Genomic DNA, 21238 nt, shown 5'->3' with positions numbered 1-21238 from the left:
CCATTTTCTTGATTCTGCATTTGTATGTCTCCTGAGAAACTCCCCTCTAGTCCCTGATTCTTTTCACCTGGATTGACACTCTTAAACTCTTATTATATTGAGGCAATTTCTAAGTATCCTTTCTTTCTATTTGATTTAATATTTTTTCAGTCACAGTTGACATTCAATATTATTTTATATCAGTTTCAGGCGTACAGTATATATATATATATATATATATATATATATATATATATATATATATAGTTAGACATTTGTGTAATTTATGCAGTGATCTCTCCGATCAGTCTAGTACCCACCTGGCACTATACATAGTTACAAAATTACTGACTATATTCTCTATGTTGTACTTTACATCCCTGTGACTATTTTGTAACTACCAATTTGTACTTCTTAATCCCTTCATCCTTTTCACCCAGCTCCCTTTTCTATTAGGTTGGTGCAAAAGTTATTGCAGTTTAAAAGGTTGAAAATAATTGCAAAAATCACAATTACTTTCGCACCAACCTAATACTACCCTAAGTTGAGCATAACAGGTGTGGCCTAGCCAATTGGTGCTACAGGAGCACAAAAGTAAAGATACATAACTGAGTGTGATAAGAATAGAGATATATTCCTGAATCAGGTGGGATCTAAGGTAAATGATGCTGGGATTTTTTTAAAGATTTTATTGGGGAAGGGGAACAGGACGTTTTTGGGGAACAGTGTGTACTTCCAGGACTTTTCCACGTCAAGTTGTTGTCCTTTCAATCTTAGTTGTGGAGGGCGCAGCTAAGCTCCAGTTCCAGTTGCCATTGATAGTTGCAGGGGATGCAGCCCACCATCCCTTGTGGGAGTCGAGGAGTCGAACCAGCAACCTTGTGGTTGAGAGCCTGCACTCCAACCAACCGAGCGATCTGGCCACCCGGAAGCTGAACAGCAGCTCATTGACTTTATGCTAGTTGCAGAGGGTGCAGTTCACTGGCCCATGTGGGAATCGAACCGACAGCCCCATTGCCCAGAGCTCGTGCTCTAACCAACTGAGCCACCCATCTTCCCCAAGAATGTTGGGATTTTAATGGGCTGAGGAGTATAAGGTGTCTTCTGGAAAGAGGGGTCAGGAGGTGAGATGGAAAAGCCTGGAAGAGAGTGAAAAAACTAATTTGTCTGGAGTGGAGAAGTGGATGAAGTTGGGGGTGCATAAAGGAGGCTGGTTCTAGACTTGATCACGTTCTAGGGCCCAACATTTTTGAAACTGGTTTAATAGAAGAGTAACTATGCGAGGGAGGAGAAGGCCATAAAAGGACCACGTCAGCCTAGCACCAGAATAGGATAGGGCATACAAGGAAACTTAACCATTGTATTGGTTATTGGTAGCATATTGGCAGGTCAAGGACTCTGGGTTTTTCTACTATTAGCAGTGGATATCAAAGGAGACACATATATTGGGGTAAGAAACTAAGAAGTGATACTAAATACAGTTTGAAGTGTATATGCCTATAAGCTGTTTCAAAAATGTTGGGTCCTAGAATGTGATCAACCAGTAACTTCTCATTGACTTACAGGTAGGACAAACCCACAGATATACAATAAGAATCTAACTGGGCAGTCACAACTAGCCAAGGAGAAGAATGGCCCAGAGAAGACAGAGTGACTACATAATGGCAAGGTAGAAGTAGACCTGTAGAGGAAGCAAGAACAGGACCAGGTTTCTGGCTACTAGAGGAAACACAAAAAGGTGACATCATAAGCAACTTGGATGAAGCTCGCACAGGTCTGATTTTATGAATACTTTATTGAATCCATTGGAAATAAAGATTTAGGAATATAGGTGAGAGATGGAAAGAGTAACTTATCATGTGAGCTATTATCATTATTCTGCACCTACTCCTTTACACATCCACTTCCCTACTGAGAAAAGAAGACATATGCAGTCCTTTGTTAATAGCAACAACCACAACATCAAAACAAAACTAAATCAAATTTTAAGAAATATTTTAATGTTTCAATAGTTAACGTGCAGCTTACAAACACATTTTACATAACTACAAAAATCAGAGTCTACTGTAATATGGTTACCTAGTTAACCGAGAGTGAGCCAGAGTTTGGCCCAATTTGTATTCAGTTAATTCAACTAACCTGCAAAGATACAAAGACTTTAGTGGCAGGTATGCATTTAATATGTATATCAAATAATCATGTTTTATAATTTAAATATATACAATTAAGTGTGTTAGTTATTCCTCAGTAAAGTTGGGAAAAAGAATCTCTTCTCAGGTCTTTAGCTCCTAGTGGTTATGGTAATTAAAGGCAGAGAGAATGAGTACATAAATCTTGTGAAATTTATTAATGTCAGCTTTATAGGGACTATTCTCCTAGCTATCTAACTAATCACTCCACATTTTCTTTTAAATCACTCAACAAGCATTTATTGAGCACCTACAATTTGTATGTTGCTGATAGAATTAGATTAACTATATGATTACCATATATCAATAGATTCTCTAGTTTATACCCAGAATGCAGTCTTCCATAATGAGAGAAATATGCAAGCCTTAATTAACCTAGTAATGAAAACTTACTACCAAAGTCTTAAAATCCCTATAAGAAATTGGGTTCATTTTCAATGTTATAGAGTACAACATATGACGTTTGACAATTAAGTTCACGAACTCATCCTAGAAAAAGTGCTACATACCTAAGTGTTGAATATCACTATGGTCACCTTCGAAGTAATCTCCTTGGGAAGCTATGCACCGATGCCAGTGCCTAGTCTACCCTTCAAAGCTATTTTGGAACTCTTTTTCTGGAATGGCCATCAGTGCTGTCGTCACATTACCCTTGATGTCCTGAACATCATCAAAATGTCTTCCTTTCAATATTTCCTTTATTTTCAGGTAAAGAAAGAAGTCATTGGGGGTCAGATCATGTGATTAGGGAGGGTGTTCCAATAAACTTATTTGTTTACTGGCTAAAAACTCCCCCACAGACAGTGCCTTATGAGCTGATGCATTGTCGTGATGCAACAGCCATGACTTGGTGGCAAAAAGTTCAGGTCATTTAACTTTTCTATGCAACATTTTTAGCACTTCCAAATGGTAAACTTGGTTAACTGTTTGTCAGGTTGGTACAAATTCATAATGAATAATCCCTCTCATATCAAAAAAAGTTATCAACATTGTTGCAACAAGTTCTCACATTCAATGGTCAGACCTCATATTATACTGTCCTTGGTTGTGTACTCACAAGGACTTTACTGTGTAAATGAGACTATGTGGTATTACAGTGAAGTAAGATTTAATCTGAATCTTAAATAATTTGTAAGACTAGATAGATAAAGAGGGGAAACAAAGGCATATACGATAGAGAAACAATATAAGCAAAAGCAAAAGTGTGTATATTGGATGATTCTTCAGGAGCCTTTGGGTTTTTGCATATTTCATATTTATGCAGATTTGATTATTCGATATGTTTAACCAGATCAGTGATTGTAGAGCTGCACTGAATGAAGGAAGTAATTTGAACATTTAAGTGCCCTTCAACAAATGTATTCATGTCCAAACAGTGCTGCTAAGTAACCTATTCCTGCCCTCAGCTCTCCCGTTTATTACTGTAGATTCCTCTAAGTTTGTTTCAAATCCATTCCTTCCCGAAGTTCTGAAGACCTTGCCTTCCTACTGAATTCATCCACAGGAGACATGACTGTGCTCTATTGTTTTTTCATTGTTTCCCTAAGGCTATGGCCAATCTCTGATATTTGATTTCTTCAGAGATCCTTAACCCTAATCATAACTCACTGCTCTGAAAGACTGAACCTAACTAACTCATGGTGGGGGACACGGGAAATGGCTTCTTTTGTTACTCTTACAGGCCTCAGCTAGTATTGCTTTAACCCTGGGAAGTACTTCAAACCTTCATGTTTTCTATTCTAATAGGTTGTTTAAAATAATTAATAATACCCTCTATGTTGTTATGGGTTTGAGGGGATACTTTATCTCCCTTCCCTGATTCCTTTCTTAATACTACTTCTTCCTGTGTCCTTATGTTTAAGTAATCATTATAGTTTAAAAATAATTCTCATCTACATTTCTTATTGGATCTTTACAAGAGTCTTGTGAGTCAGAAAAGGTAGAGATTATTAGCACTACATTGCAGATGAGGAAATAGCTTCAAAGAGGTAAAGTATTTTGCGCAAGATCACACAATTAAGAAAAGGGCAGATATAGTACTAGAACCCAAGTCTATCTAATTATTATCAATTAGTTATAGCTGCAGACACAAGCTTTCCATTCTTGGAACTCCTGCATTACAGTATTTTGGGGGACAAGGAGAAGAGGGATGGGGTTGGCTATTTGCCTGTCCCCAGAAATACTGGATCAGTATGACTGCATATAGCCCTTCCTATAGAAGTAGGAGTAAATTGGAGCTTTCTAGAGAATTTTGATAACTTCAAGAGAGTTGGTAACCCAGTCTGTTTTATTTACTTCTCCAAATATTTTGGATAATGTTTATTACTCATGATAACAACAGGCCAACTTCAAAAAAACAGAAATATTATATTTCAAATAAGACTTCAAATACATAGGGAATTTCTACCCAATACCCTTACAGTACCACGTTTCCCCTAAAATAAGTCCTAACTGGAAAATAAGCCCTAGCATGATTTTTCAGGATGATATCCCCTGAACATAAGCTCTAATGCATCTTTTGGAGCAAAAATTAATATAAGACGTGGTCTTATTTTCAGGGAAACATGATAAAAGGGAGCAAGGGCCAGAGTGAGCAGGTGTTTTCTTAAGAGAATTATGGAAAACAGAAACCTCCAGAAGAGAAACAAGTAATGATTTTGGAAATTTAAATTACACACACACACACACACACACACACACACACACACACACACACTGGTGATATTTATATTCCAGAAATTTTTGGTGTCATAAATAGCTAGCCACACCTCGGCCAACTGGAACTCAAATGTCTGGCAACCTCAGCTATCCAAACACAGCTGACAGAACCAGAAAGGAAGCAAAATAGTCTGCATAGCCAAAATAGTTGTCATAAAGTCCATAAACTAAAACCCATATACTTTGTTCCATAGGAGATTTTCCCTTTTCCACACACACCCTATCCAAATAAAATAAAATAAGCAGGCTTTACTCATTTTTGTTAAATTGAAATTGTCACAACTAGCTTGATTACTGTATTTTCAAAGCCATAATATATTGGAAAGCATTAAATAAAATTATAGGGACTTCATTAGATATTCCTACTGATAATGGCAAGAAGTAAGAACAGATAGCCTGAAAAGGTGGAGAAAGACACACTTATACCACCAAATACATAAGAACTAAAAGTTCATAAGGCCATTTTGGTGTAGGTACAAGCAATTCTACAAATTTCAATAGCTCTGAGAGAAGCAAATGTGTGTGTGTACGGTATAATAACTGATGTTTCTAATAATGACCCTCAGTCATCCTGAAAAGATTACATTAAATGTTAGAGTTGAAGCTCTTTTTAAATAAGAACAATATTAATACTAATAATAACAAAAACACTCATTTGTAAAGTACTTAAGGTTTAGAAAGCACATTCCAAAAAGTATGCCTCATATTGACATCATCTAGTCTAGCTCCCTTATGGACAGGTGATAAAAATGAAACCCAAAGAGAAGCAACTTGCTCAAAGTCACATAGCTTTTCAGTGACAGATGTGAAACTAGGATCCTGGTCCTCTGAAACTGGATTCATGTTTCTTCAATATACCATGTCCTCATGTTAAAAACAAACTGCTTAAGTGGGTAGGGAAGAATATAATTTAGAAACATTTCCACCTAAAATGGTGTTTTAAATATTTAGGTACTTAAAGAGCTACTCAATCATTTCTACAGTATACAACTGTCTAAAATACAGAGAACTTAGGTTTTACTGTGTTTTTTTTAACCCCCTGTGGTAGATGTTATCCATTTTGGTTTTGATAGGCAATCACTATTATAAAAATAAATTAACTAGAATAAAACATTTTGTGAATTTTCAATCATATAAAGATAAGAAAATAAATACCTATGCCATCATGCACTCTTAATAATGGGGATATGTTTTGAGAAATGCATCATTAAGCAATTTCATAGTTGTACAAACATCATAGAGTGCAGTTACACAAACCTAGATGATATAGCCCATCACACACTTAAGCTATATGGTATGGTGTATTGCTCCCAGGCTATAAGTTTATACAGCATGTTACAACACAACTACAACACAGAACAACACAAGATTAAATCAAGCACAAAAGAAAATGATGCAATCAAGAGATGCAGTAAACATGAGATGTATAAGCCTGCTGCTGGTGTTAGACAGCAAACTGTTTTACAGTAAACTTTTTTTTTATAAATATAAAGATTACACTCTAAAAAATAATAAAGACATAGTATAGTAAATACATAAACCAGTAACATAGTCACTTATTATCATTATCAAACATTATGTACTGTACAGAATTGTATGCACTATACTTTTATATGACTGACAGCATAGTAGGTTTGTTTACACCAGCATCACCACAAAAATGTGAGTAATGCATTTCACTATGATGTTATAATGGCCATGACATCACGAGGAGATAACAATATTTTGACTTTCTAATCTTATGGGACCACCATCATATATGTGGTCTAGCACTGACTGAAACATTATTTGGTGCATGACTGTATTTTTATAAAAGTAACCAGTGCTTTTTAAAATACTGTTTTAATAAAATCCAATATATGAAAATTTAAGCTTCAAATTTTCCAATGTGTATGATTTGCATTACAAAATGATTTAAACACTGAAAATTATAAAATAGCAAATTTTCATTTTATGTTTATAATACATTCAATCCACCAATGTTCTCCTTACATACATCTTTACCTGTGAGAAATGAGATCCACCTGAAAAATTATGTGCATGTGTATGAGTCTTCATTAACTCATTGTTTAAATCTATCAAGAAAAATTTTGACTGAAGTTGTATATAGACAAATTGATATAGTCAGACCATGGCATGCTTGATTTTAATAAACAAATATAGCAAAACATTTTCTGAATGAGTGCTAATATATAAAAGCATGCATCATATGCTTTTCTCATAACTCCTATTAATATTAATAAACTTTTCCTCTTTAGTCTACGTTCTTCAAGTAGTGTATATTTTCTAAATAAAACTAGGATACTATTGCTCTTCTGTACATTTTGAAATGTTGGAAAATTCACCTATGTCCACCTGTTTCCAATTTACTTTTGTGTGTGTGTGTGTGTGCAAAAGAGGATGAAAAGACTGGAACCATTGCTGAGGAACAGGTGCACAATTCATTCCGTTGTTAATCACTTTCTGTAAAGAAAAATATTTTCTTATGTTCCCCATAGAACAATATGTTTCCATTTGGACAGAAAATGTAGACATGTATAGTTCCTTCAGGAGGATCATTTTGTGAATGACGGAAGCGGACCATATTTTATTAAGGCACTCAACAACACCATTTTTTAAGAAAAGTCTTAAAGGCAACATAGCTAAACTGATAGAGCATATAGATTGTTCTAGCTAATTGTTTGATTACATTGCCTTGGAATCATTCAAAAATTCAAGAGAGATAGCTTGAAGATCCTCCCTCCTGCGATGAATTTCCAAAACACTATCCTCACATACCACACATGACTGAAGAACCAGGCCACCATGTTGTGAAAATCTATCACGAAATTCTGAGATCATAAAATAATATACAACTGAATCAAGACAGCAATTCAGATTTGCAAGACACAGGGAAGTGATGTGGAAACATAGAGTACTCTTAATAAAGGAGCAGTTTGAAAAGACATGTTGCTTCACCATCATAAAGAGTGGGAAGTTGAAGTGGTAGGGGGTAAAACACACAATGAACACCACTGCACACATCAGGACCATCCACAAAGCCTTTTTCCTCTCTTTGGTATTTTGAGGGGGAACTTGAAATTCCCGTAAAGACTTTCTCGTTTTCCATTTGCAATAAGTAATAATTATAACAGGTAATACAAACCCCCAAGTTCAGCTACAGTTATCATGCCAGAAGAGGAAGCCATGCTGATGTGTGGAACACCTAAATCGGCAAAGAAGGATTCAGTGTTGTTGGCTAAGCCAGCACTTCTCAGAATTGGAAGTGGCAAACAAGCAGTGCTCATGATGACCCAGATGGCAGCACTGATGCCCACATCATACCTACGCTTCCAGTCTCTGGCCCTGAAGGGCTTGAGGAGAAAGAAGCACCTCTGAAGGCTGATGAATGTCAGGAAGCAAATGCTGGCATACATGTTGAGATACTTCAGGTAGAAGCACAGCAGGCAAAGGGTCCTTGGAAAGGCCAGTGGTGGCTGATGTAATAGTAAATCCGGAGGGGTAAGGACAGCACATGGGCAAGGTCAGCCACAGAGAGGTTGATCATAAAAATGATGGCTTTATTTTTCTTGTTAATGAAGCGGCACAGAACCCACAAGGCTGCACTGTTGGCCAGAAGACCAGGGATGAATATAAGGATGTAGGTGGTTGCATAGAGAGAGTACTGAAATGACATTTGAAGATCAGTGCACTTTGTTCTTGTACTGTTTGTGCTGTTACTTCCCATCTTGAAGACATAGGTTCCTTCCTTAAGGAAAGTATGAGAGTGATGATTTCTGCAGAAAATAGAGTAAAAATAGCATCAAGGGCATGTCAATCCATATTTGGTTATATAAATATATTTACTTCCTACCAAAAAGTATTCAAGTGTGAACTTTCATAAATTCAAAAGGTCTTTTCTGTGTAAATTGAAAATATCATGCCAATCTACCAATGGATAACAGTATTCTGGAAGATATTTTCAGGAATCAAAAAGATCACTATTTTAGCAATGATCACAGTCAGGTTTTTCCCTTAGTAGTCAGAGAGAGTAATCAAACTTGCAGAGATAACCAACAAGCAAGAACTCACTAGAAAATAGCCCCCAAACATACATTCCAACATTCTTGAGAGTTTCCACATTTCTGCTTTTCAGTTGTCTCCATATGTATTTTAAGTTTGGAATCTAGCTGATTTTCCTATTCTCAACCCTGGGAGAGGGAAAGTTTTAATCCCTTTTCAATTACAACCTTATAAGTGTTTAGCTGAGGTGAGGCTATGAACATTTGGGAATGAAACATTGGATAAGGGCCTGGGGAAGGGCTAGCAGGTCACCAGGCCTTGGGAGCATAGGGGCTTGGAAAAGATGGTGCAACTTAGATAACATTTGTCACCTTCAGAATTTTGCTAAGGGCAAAATTAGTCCTATTTATATGTCGTGGCACTTTCCAGAAGTTTCTATAACTTTAAGAATCTGTGTTTAAACTGTTGGAAAGGCTGTGGAGAAAAAGGAACCCTCATACACTGTTGGTGGGAATGCAGATTGGTGCAGCCACTACGGAAGACAGTGTAGAGGTTCCTCAAAAAATTAAGAATAGAATTACCATATGACCCGGCAATCCCTCTCCTGGGTATCTACCCAAAAAATATGAAAACATTTATCCGTGAAGATATGTTCATTGCAGCTTTATTTATGATGGCCAAGGCATGGAAACAACCAAAGTGCCCTTCCATAGATGATTGGATAAAGAAGTTGTGGAATATATATACACAACGGATTACTATTCTACTATCAGAAAAGATGAAATAGTGCCATTTGTGACAACATGGATGGATCTTGAGATTATTATGCTGAGCGAAGTAAGTCAGACAGAAAAAGTTGAGAACCATGATTTCACTGATAGGTGGTATATAAAACTGAAAACAACAAAAGAACATGACAAACAAATGAAGAAACAAAAACTCGTAGACACAGACAATAGATTAGTGGTTACCAGAGGGTAAGGGGGTTGGGGGGTGGTAGTTGAGGGTAAAGGGGATCCAATATATGGTGATGGAAAGAGAACTGACTCTGGGTGGTGAGTACACAATGTGATATACAGATAATGTATTAAGGAATTGTACACCTGAAATCTATGTAACTTCATTAACAATTGTCACCCCAATGAACTAATTAAAAATATCTGTGTTTATTTAGAAAATTATAATAGTTTCAGACATTCACATTTATTGAGACTATCCTTGCAATTATTTCAAGAAACTACTAGAGTAGGTGAAGAACTAGAGGGTATCTGGTGGTAGATACAGCAAAAGGGGTTATCTCTACTTCAGTTCTCAGGGCAAGCTCAGTGAAAAGTTATTAATGGGAATGATCACATTTTAAAAATATTTTTAAAAGTATAGTTGGCATACAATATTGCATTAGTTTCAGGTGTACAACATAGTGATTAGTCATTTATGCACCTTTAGAAGTGATCACCCTGGTAAGTTTAGTACACATCAGATATCATATATGGTTATTACAATATTATTGACTGCATTCCCTATGCGGTACTTTACATCCTTGTGACTATTTTTATAACTGGCAATTTGTATTTCTTAATCCTTTTCACCTTTTTTGCCCAACCCCCTCCAATCTGTCTCCCACCTGGTGATCATCAGTTTGTTTTCTGTATCTATGAGTTTCTGTTTTCTTTGTTCATTAGTTTTTTAGATTCCATATATAAGTAAAATCATATGGTATTTTTCTTTCTCTGTCTGACTTATTTCACTTAGCATAACAGCCTCTAGGTCCATCCATGTTGTAAATGGTAAGATTTCATTCATTTTTTATGGCTGAGTAATATTCCATTTTATATAAATACCATATGTTCTTTATCCATTCATATATCTGTGGACACCTAGGCTGCTTTCATATCTTGGCTATTGTAAATAATGCTAAAATGAACATAAAGGTGTATATAACTTTTTTTTAATTAGTGCATTTGTTTTCTTTGAATAAATACCCATAAATAGAATTGCTGGGTCATATGGTAGTTCTATTTTTAATATTTTGAGGCATCTCCTTACTGTTTCCAATATTGGCTGCACCAACATACAATCCCACCAAAAGTGCATGAGGCTTCCCTCATCTCCGTATCCTCACCAACACTTGCTATTTGTTGACTTTTTGGTTCATATCCATTTTGACAGCTGTGAGGTGATATCTCCTTGTGGTATTGATTTACATTTCCATGATGATTAGTAATGTTGAGCATCTTTTCATATGTCTGTTTGACATCTGTATGTTTTCTTTGGGAAAATATCTATTTTTAATAATCATACTAGAAAGTTCTTACCTCTAGTGACTGGAAATTTATATCCCTGTTGACTTCTGGTCAAGATGGCAAAGTGGGTAAACACTGTGCTTTCCCCCTCCCATGACTATATTATTACAACTAAATTATTGAACAACAACCCTTGAGAACCACATGAAGACTAGCTGAACAGAACTGTTATAACTAAGGATGTAAAGAAGAAACCACATAGAGACTTGTAGGAGGGGCAGAGATGCAAAATGAGCTGATCTCACACTTGTGTGTGATGGTTAAAAATTGGGAAGGATATCTTGGCTGCAGAGGTCCCACCTGAGGAGCAAGAATTTCTAGCCCCACACTGGGACCCCCAGCCTGGAGAACCAGTGCTGAGAACAGGAGTCCCCATGACCTCTGACTGTGAAAATCAGTGGGCATTCTGTCCAGATGGGATGGAGGGTTGTTGTAGACCCAAGCATCCTCATAAAGGGCCTGAGCACAGGCACACTGGCTCACAAACACTCACCCTAAGCTCCAGCAAATGGGCAGCAGCTCAAAAAGTGCCAGGGACATATAAGGAGAAAGTGACTTGTCTGATTCAGAGAAAAGGCTAGAGGGGCAGCTCTCTCTCCAGACATAAAGTGCAAGCAGGTGCCATTGTTCCTTTGTAGAGCCCTCCTTCTACACAGCCTATAGGCACAGGCAGGTGCCAAGTCTGAGTCTGCATTCAACTGGCTAACATTGTTCTCACCCTACCTTGGTGATTCTCTGAGACCCCACTTTTCCCAATTTACATGCAGTGCCTGAACCTCTTTCAGAGGTTAATCCACAAAAACAGCTGGCCTGGGCCTGAATTGTGGAATTTCCTAAAATCTATCAAAGTGCTGCAAACCCCAAACAAGCAGCAGCTGGCCTTGGTATGCCCTGTGCCTTCTGCTAAGCCAACCCAAGAACAGCACTAATGGTAGAAGGCCTCGGTTTACAGCATAACCACTCCCAGGTGCCTCCATGCCCAGTGCAGGCAGCTACCAATTTCAGATCACTTTGTAGCTCATGCCAGATTGCCCCAGGACAAACACAAGCAGCTGCTGACCTTGGCCTGCAATGGAGCCTCTTCCAAGAGCCCCAGAATCAACAGACCTGGCTAGCTTCAGGTCAGACCAGACCACCACCCAATTAGCACCACAAGCAACACACCCAAATGGTGGACTCAGCAGGCACCAGGACCCCGCTAAAGTGAATCCCGCTCCATGGGGTTACACCCCACACAATAGTGTGTCCACTGTAGTCAAGGCCCAATCCTCACTGCCAGTCAGCCTGAGGGTCAATACCACCCACTGACTTGCCAACAACAATCAATGCTCAACTATAGCAGGAGGGCACAAACATCCCACACAAGACATACCCCTGGAACACCTGGCACAGGTGAACAGGAAAACTGTGCCACTGGTCCTCACAGGATACCTACTATGTAAGGCCACTATGCCAAGACTGGAAGACATAGCAGATTTACTGAATATATGGAAACAAACACAAGGAGGCAGCCAAAATGAGACCATGAAATATATCCCAAATGAAAAAACAGGAGAAATCTCTAGAAAAAGAACTAAATGAAAGGAAATAAAGCAATCTACCAGATGCAGAGTTCAAAACACTGGTTATAAGGATGCTCAATTAACTTAGGGGAAGAATAGATGATCTCAGTGAGAACTTGAACAAAAAGACAGTAAATAAAAAAAGGTAGATAGACAGCATAAAAAATAACTAGTCAGAAATGAAGAGTACAATAACTTAAATGAGTAATACATTAGAGGGAATCAACAGCAGGTTAGATAAAACAGAGTACCGAATCAGCAATTTGGAAGACAACATAGCAGAAAATACCCAATTGGAATAGCAAAAAAGAAAAAAAAATAAAGATATTAATAATTTAAGGGACATCTGGGACAACATGAAACATAACCACATTAGCATTATACAAGTACCAGAATGAGATGAGAGAGAGCAAGGAATTGAAAAGTTATTCGAAGAAATAATGAGTAAAAACTTTTCTACCTTGGTGAAGGAAATAGGCATACAAGTCCAGGAAGTTCAGAGAGTCCCAAAAAAGATAAACTCAAAGAGGTCCACATGAAGACACGTTATAATTAAAATGCCAAAGGTTAAAAAGAGAGAGAGAGAGAGAGAGAGAGAGAGAGAGAGAGAGAGAGAGAGAGAGAGAGAATCTTAAAAGCAGCATGAGAAAAGCAGTTGGTTACCTACAAGGGAGCTCCCAGAAAATGGTCATCTGATTTCTGAACGGAAACTTTGCAGGCCAGAAGGGACTAGCATGAAATATTCAAAGTGATGAAAAGCAAGGATCTACAGTCAAGATTGCTCTACCCAGCAAAGCTATCATTTAGAATCTAAAGAGACATAAAGAACTTCCCAGATAATAAAAAACTGAAGGAGTTTATCACTACTAAACCACTATTACAAGATACATTACAGAGACTTCTTTAAGAAGAAAAAATAATAAAAAATATGAATAAGAAAATATTGCAAAGTAGAATTCTACCTCACAAAGGCAAACACATAATAAAAGCAGTGAATCAACCAACACTGAAACTAGTACAAAGGTTAAAAAGCAAAAGTAGGAAGATTATGTGTAATTACAACAGTAAATTAATGGATACACACAAACACACATACAAAAGAATTAAAAAATAATGACAAAATGTGTGGAGTGGGTGAGTAAAAATGGTAGTGACTTTAGAATATGTTCCAATTTAAGTGACCATCAATGTAAAATACAGTGCTATGAAACATATTTTGGTATATATGAAGCACATGGAAACCATAAACCAAAATCTACAAAATATATACAAGAAATAAAGAGAAAATAATCCAAATTCAACACTACAGAAAGTCATCATCATACAAGAGAAGAAAGCAAGAAAATAAAAAAGGAACAGAAAAACTACACGAATAATCAGAAAACAAAATGGAAATAACTACATACGAGATGTGATCAAAATATATGGTGAATGCTGCTGCTGAGTGCCATGCAACGGAAAGGCAGGGATCTTCAGTATGAGAAGAGGCATGTCTAATCTTAGTAAAGTATGTGACAAGTTTCAGCTTGTTCTGTGCAGTCAGTCAGGTGTGAGCTATGGTTGAGAGAAGGTGTGTTTTAAAGTGTGCCATAAATCATGGATCATGAACAATGCCTTAACATGAAATTTTGTTTCAAACTGCAGAAGAGTGTGAAAGGAATACATGAAATGTTAAAAACTAGTTTATGGTGATTCTGCAGTCACCATGAAGATGGTTTATAAGTGGTTCCAGTGATTTCGTAATGGTTGTGAATCAACTGTAAATGAGGAGAGATCGGGATGTCCTTCAACATCAAAAACCCAAGAGAATGTTGAAAAAGTAAGTGAAATGATTCAATCAAACAGGCGATTGGCTATTAGGGAAATTTCTGAGGATCTGAACGTCTCTTATGGTTCCCTTTAAAGCATTTTAACAACAGATTTGAATATGAGGGAGTAAGTGCAAAATTTGTTCCATGCATTTTCACTGTCAAACAAAAGCAACAGCATTTTCGTTGGAGTTGCACAATTGTGCCACTTCAGATTCCAGCTATTTAAGACATGTCATCTTGGGAGATAAAACTTGGGTCTATGGTTATGATCCTGAGACCAAGGTTCAGAGTTCTCAATGTAAATCACCCTGTTCTCCCTGTGTGGAAAAGAAAAAGCACATCAATCAAGATCGCAACATCAAGGTGATATTAATTGTGGTTTTTGACCTTGATGGAATTGTGTGAGCTGAGTTTGTACCCAAGAACCCTACGGTGAACTGTTAATATTATAAGTGCGTATTAGAGCATTTAAGAAATGATGTGCATAGAAAATGGCCTCCCGTAAACAAAGCTGCAATGAACATTGGAGCACACGTGTCTTTCAATTGTCACCCCAATAAATTTAATTTTAAAAAAAAGAAAATGGCCTGAGAAATGGGCAAACGGTTTTATCCTCCATCATGACAATGCTCTGCGTCACACATTGCTTCTGGTATGGCAATGTCTGTTAAAAACATTATGGTGTGTCCTCATCCACCTTATTCACTGGATCTGACACTGTGTGATTTCTGGCTCTTCCCCAAAGTCAAAATGACCGTGAAAGGTAAATATTTTACATTGATTCAGAACACTGAAGCAGCCACAACAGTGCAACTGAAAACACTCACAAAAGAGGACTTCCAGAATTGCTTCAGAAAGTGGCAAGAATGATGGGATAAATGTGTTTGAAGCAAGGGGGAGTATTCTGAGGGGGATTAATGGCAATGTATTTTTTACTGTAATGTTTTTTTATTTAAATATTCACTGTATTGTTTGATCACACCTTGTATATACAATGGAATATTACTTGGCCTTAAAAAAGAATGAAACCTCACCATTTGTGACAACATGGATAGGCCTAGAGGGTATTATGCTAGGTGAAAGAAACCAGACAGAGAAAGATGAACATCATATACTCTCACTTATATGTGGAATCTAAAAAACAAAATAAATGAACAACAACAAAAAACCCTAAAATCACACTCATTAATACAGAATAAACTGATGCTTGCCAGATGAAAGGGAGTTTGGGGGGCTGGTTAAAAAGGTAAAGGGATTGAGAAGTACAACTTGGCAGTCCAAATAATCATGCGGTTATAAAGTACAGTGCAGGGAACATAGTCAATAATAATGTAATAACTATGTATGGTGTTACATGGGTGCAAGACTTATTGGGCAGGACACTTTGTAAGTTATATAAATGTCTAATCACTATGCTGTACACCTGAAACTAATATAATATTGAATGTCAACTGTAATTGAAAAAAAAAAGAATATTTGTATTCCTGTCATTTCAAACTAGTTCTGCCTACCAAAGCCAAATAAAATCTGCCTGTTACAAATGAAACTCTTCAAATATCTAAAGACAGCAATCCTGTTCTCCCTCAAATCTTCCCTTATCCATGTTAGACATTCATTTCTAATATGACATGGTCCTTGTTCTTGGTTTTCTTTTGAATCAGAACATTATTGCTTTTGGCAAAAAGCACTCACACTTTAGCTTATTTTAACCTTGAAAATGATAGTTTAACTACCCAAATGCTTGAAATGTTTAGGAAATTTAAGCATATGTCTGATTGTAAAAACAAATGGACAAATGGGATTTAATGTTTCCTTGTACTTTTAGTTGCTTGCAAAGGCAGTTGTTTCATATTTTATGGAATTAAAGAGAAAGGGAGACAGACTTAACATTAACTATTGAAAGCAATATATGGTCTAAGACAGTGCCTACTCAACCTGAAGCATAACCAATTAAATTTTAAAACTTCAGTTAACCCACACACAGTTCATACAATGCCAAACAGCCTGTTTTATGCTTTTGCACTGACTACATGGGACTTTCAAGTAGACTGTATTTACTGACAGTTCATTACAGTCAATCAATCAACTCATTAAGTAAACAGCTACTTCAAATGTGTTTTGTTTTCACTGAGTTGACTATTTTGCTGAGCTGATCAATTCATCCAGAAAACTGTAAATAGAGCCAACAGTATCTCTTTTTGTGGTTTGTTTGTTTATCCACTGAACTAACTAAAGTAATTGATCTTATGTTCTATACAGTCAGTCTAAATAAAAAACCATATACTTGAACCTGAATTATTTTTTAAATAAAGATTAGGGAACAGTTAATATACATTAAGTCTTCTCTGATCTTTTCTGGTATAGTTATAATAATAAACAATCACTGAATGACTATTTTGGGCAAGGTGCTATACTAAATACTTTTTACACACTCTCTCCATCAATCCTCTTCAACAATCCTATGCAATAATAAAATATTACCACTATTTTACAGATAGGGAAACTGAAGCGCCAAGAAAGGCAAGGCTCACTTTCTCCGAGAAGCCTTCCCTGACCTCTCCAAACCACAGATCACTCCTATAGCCTCATAGTATCCATAGTTCTGATCATTTTCTTTATGGTGAGTGCACTTAACACACCTAGCATGCTGCAGTTACTTTTTTCCCAGGGAGTCTATTTTGTTGTTCTAAATAGGTTGCAATCTCATACACATAAAAAACTCATTCTTACTTATTATTTTCCTCCACAGTAGTGTCTTGAACATAATTACTATCCACTAAGTGTTTGTTGAGTGAATAAGTGAATGCATGATGAATGGATGAATCACAGAGAAAAAGCACCACTGAGAGGAAACTAATGAGTGTCTGGGGAATTAGAATTTAGCTGTGATGTTTGATTTGACCACCAGGTGTCACAAGTATACCAATGTTCAACTATCTTTTGGTATTTAGTAGCACATAATTTGTTTTTAAATTCAATTAAGGGAGAAATGTTAAGGGAGAGAAATATCAACAACCTCCTGTGTAATACCAGAAGAAGAATCCTTTAAAGTACATTTTAGAAAGCTTTTTTTCAGCCTCCATACTTCCTCATATAGTTCTCTGAAAATAGTTTGGTTTCTAAATTTATTATTGATTTCTAGAATATCTAGAATTTCTAGAGCTATTAAAGGTCATTAAGATCTTCTGATCTTGCCATTTTTTATAGATGAGGAAACCAAAGCCAAAAATATGGAGATTAAATTTTCCAAATTCACACAGAATATTAGTGGCAAGGCTGAATCAGAATCTCTTGCTTCCTACTACAAAGCAATTTTTATTTTTCCAAGAACTTCTAATATAAAAACCATATTTTTGTAATTATATAATAGCAATACAAACTTTCAGAAATAAACCTATGCCAGATTTTAGAACACTAACGCTGACAGTAAACTGTTACAGCAAGAAGGATTAGTTGTTTCCAAATATTCCAGGACAAATACAGTGTTTTCAAAAACAGAAAGGGTGTTTCTAGCCTCTAATTATAAGATTTTGTAAAAAGTCTGCTTAAAATTCTTAGATTAAGTTGTTCTTAAGCTTTCACTATTTCTTCACACAAGAATGAAGCTTCACATTAGAAAACAGAGATAAGCAAAGACAAATCTAAATATATACATATCTATCACCAATATTTCTATTGCGAATCTTTTGGTGTATTACTTTCTACTTTTTTAATATGACTACAGACCTATAAATGAATACACGTATAGATATTTTATCTAAACTTGACTTATATACACATATTTTTTTGTAATCGTAGTTTGTATTCAATTATAATTGTTATGAATATAGTGTCTTGTCAATGAATAGGTATCTAGTCATTTTAATGTATACTTAGAATTCCACCAGAATTATGTACCATAATTTAAATAGCTAGTAGACATGGAGTTGGTTCTCATTTTTTCACTATTAGAAACAATGCTTTGATAAACATTCTTGTACACCCAACTTAGTACATTTGAGCAACTATTTCTATTGAATAAATTTTAAAAAGCAGAATTGCTAGGAGTTTGCTGTGTAATGCCAGATTATCCCCCAGGAAGGCATCCTATATGAAAGTCTAAAGTGATACTCTTTCCCATAACATCACATTGTCAGACCTATTGGTTTTTCAAATATATAAAATTATTTTTAACTAAAAGAAGAAGTATGGTGTACAAAATTCTGACTCATTCTTTAAGGCCTAGCTAAAAGTAACTTCCTCTACCTAGTCACAAATCAATCCAGACAGAATTTATTATTTCTAACTTAACACAGTGGTTCTCAAACTTGAGCATGTTTTAGAAACATCTGGGAGGCTGTCCCACCTACAGAGTTTCTGATTAAGTAGGTCGGGGTTAGGACCCAATAATTTGCATTCCTAATAAGTTCCCATGTGATCCAGAGACCACATGTTGAAGAACACTTCCATAAAGCACGGTTTATACCAGAAAGGAGTCTTTGTTATCTGAGAAACCATGTATTAGCTCCTCGAAAATATTGTGAATCATTTAATTAATGTTATAGACTGAATGTTAGAATATTTACGTGCACCGCAAATTCATATGTTGAAACTTAATCCCCAGTGTGATGGTATTTAGACATATGGCCTTTGGGAGGTGATTAGGTCATTAGGGGATTAGTGTCCTTACAAAAATGAGACCCCAGAGAGCTTTACCAGTGAGCAGAACACTGTCTATGGACTTCTCAGCCTCCAGAACTGTGAGAAATAAATGTTCTTTATGCAATCCAGTCAATGGTATTTTTTTTGTTATAAGAGCCCAAAGAGACTAAGAAAATTAATCATATATTCTTTTCCATCCTAGATGAGGAAGCTCACACAGAAGTTTGTGACCTAACTTTCATAGCTGTGTAGCATAATCTGGCCTATTTGCCTACACTATTCATTCTGTATTGCCCATGTGGAAGAGAAGTGATAATAAAACAAAAGAAAAATGAGGACAAAAATTTTGCACTGAGTATAGGTTTTAGAAAACAATAAGGATTTCTATGTGTTTTTTTTTAAATCTGCAGTTGTCTCAATGCTATAATGAAAGGTTAAGCTTGTAATACTTTTTTTTTTTTTTTGCCACAATGAATCTTTGAGAAAAGCCTAATAAACTTATTCCTGAGACATTCGTATCCAACTGATTAAATTTTAAAATCTCTGGAAAGCCACGTGCAAAAGAAACTAGATAGCTACCTGTCACCATGTACCAACATCAACTCAAAATGAATCAAAGACCTAAACATAAGACCTGAAACAATAATTGCACAGAAGAAAGCATAGGTGTTAAACTAATGGACGTTGGGTTCAGAGAGGATTTCATGACTTTGACCCCAAAGGCAAGGCAAGTAAAAGCAAATATAAATGAATGGGATTACTTAAACTAAAAGGCTTCTGCACAGCAAAAAAGACCTTAAATAAAACAAAGAGGAAACCAACCAAATGGGAGAAGATATATGCAAATAACACCTCTGATAAGGGGCTAATATATCTAACAGATATAAAATAAAATAAAACTCATACAATTCAACAACAAAAAAGCAAACAATGCAATTAAAAAATAGAGAAAGAATGTAAACAGACACTTCTCCCAAGAAAACAAACAACTGGCCAGCAGATATAAGAAAAAAATACTCAACTTTACGAGCTATTAGGGAAATGCAAATCAAAACCACTATGAGATACCACCTCACACTTGTTGGAATGGCTATCATCAATAAGACAAGGAATAATGAGTGTTGGAGAGGCTGTGGAGAAAAAGGAATCCTCATACACTGCTGATGGGAATGTAAATTGGTACAGGCACAATGGAAAACAGCACAGATGTTTCTCAGAAAATTAGGAATAGAATTACCATACAACCCACAATCTTTCCTGTGGATATCTAACCCCCAAATATGAAAGTATTTATGCATAAAGATGTACATACCCCTATGTTCACTGAAGCACTATTCATGGTGGCCAAGATATGGAAACAGCCCAAGTGTTTTTCGATAGATCATTGGGTAAAGAAGATGTGGTACATATATACAATGGTATATTACTCAGATATAAGAAAAGATGAAATATTGTCATTTACAACAACATGGATGGATCTTGGGATTATAATGCTAAGGAAAATAAGTCAGACAAAAAATGTCAAGAACCATATGATTTCACTCATGAGATATAAAACTGAGAGCAACAAACAAACAAACAAAAAATCATAGACACAGACAACAGTTTACTGGTTACCAGAGTGTAAGGGTGAAGAAGGGGTGGTAGAAGAGGGTAAAGGGGGTTAAATATTTGGTGATGGAAGGAGAACTGACTCTGGATGGTGAACACACAATGCAATATATACCTGATGTATTACACTAATGTACACTTAAAACATATAATTTTACTAGCTAATGTCACACCAGTGAATTTAATAAAAATGTAGGAAATAAAAAATAAAATTATTATAATTGAACTTAAAAATCATAAACAATTTTCAGAATAACCACTGTTTTATGGCGTATATAAACAATGTTTCTAAAATCCAAAACTCCTAAAAAATAAAACATGCATTATAGAAAACTTAACTATGTCATTTCAGAATTCCTATGTTTGTCTCTTTCAGTGTCAGAAACTTGAAAACCATAAGTTAAGCAAAAATTCATTTGTCT

General features: G+C 36.0%; 1 pseudogene; it reads right to left on the bottom strand.

Moving 5' to 3' along the window:
• Nucleotides 1-1548: 1548 nt before the first annotated feature.
• Nucleotides 1549-17660, bottom strand: LOC141569640 (putative P2Y purinoceptor 10; annotated as a pseudogene).
• Nucleotides 17661-21238: the final 3578 nt, after the last annotated feature.

The sequence above is a fragment of the Rhinolophus sinicus genome, chromosome 18, assembly GCF_057876585.1.
Source record: "Rhinolophus sinicus isolate RSI-liver-muscle chromosome 18, RSI-T2T, whole genome shotgun sequence".
Lineage (NCBI taxonomy): Eukaryota > Metazoa > Chordata > Mammalia > Chiroptera > Rhinolophidae > Rhinolophus > Rhinolophus sinicus.
This window is presented reverse-complemented; position numbering and strand designations above follow the sequence as displayed.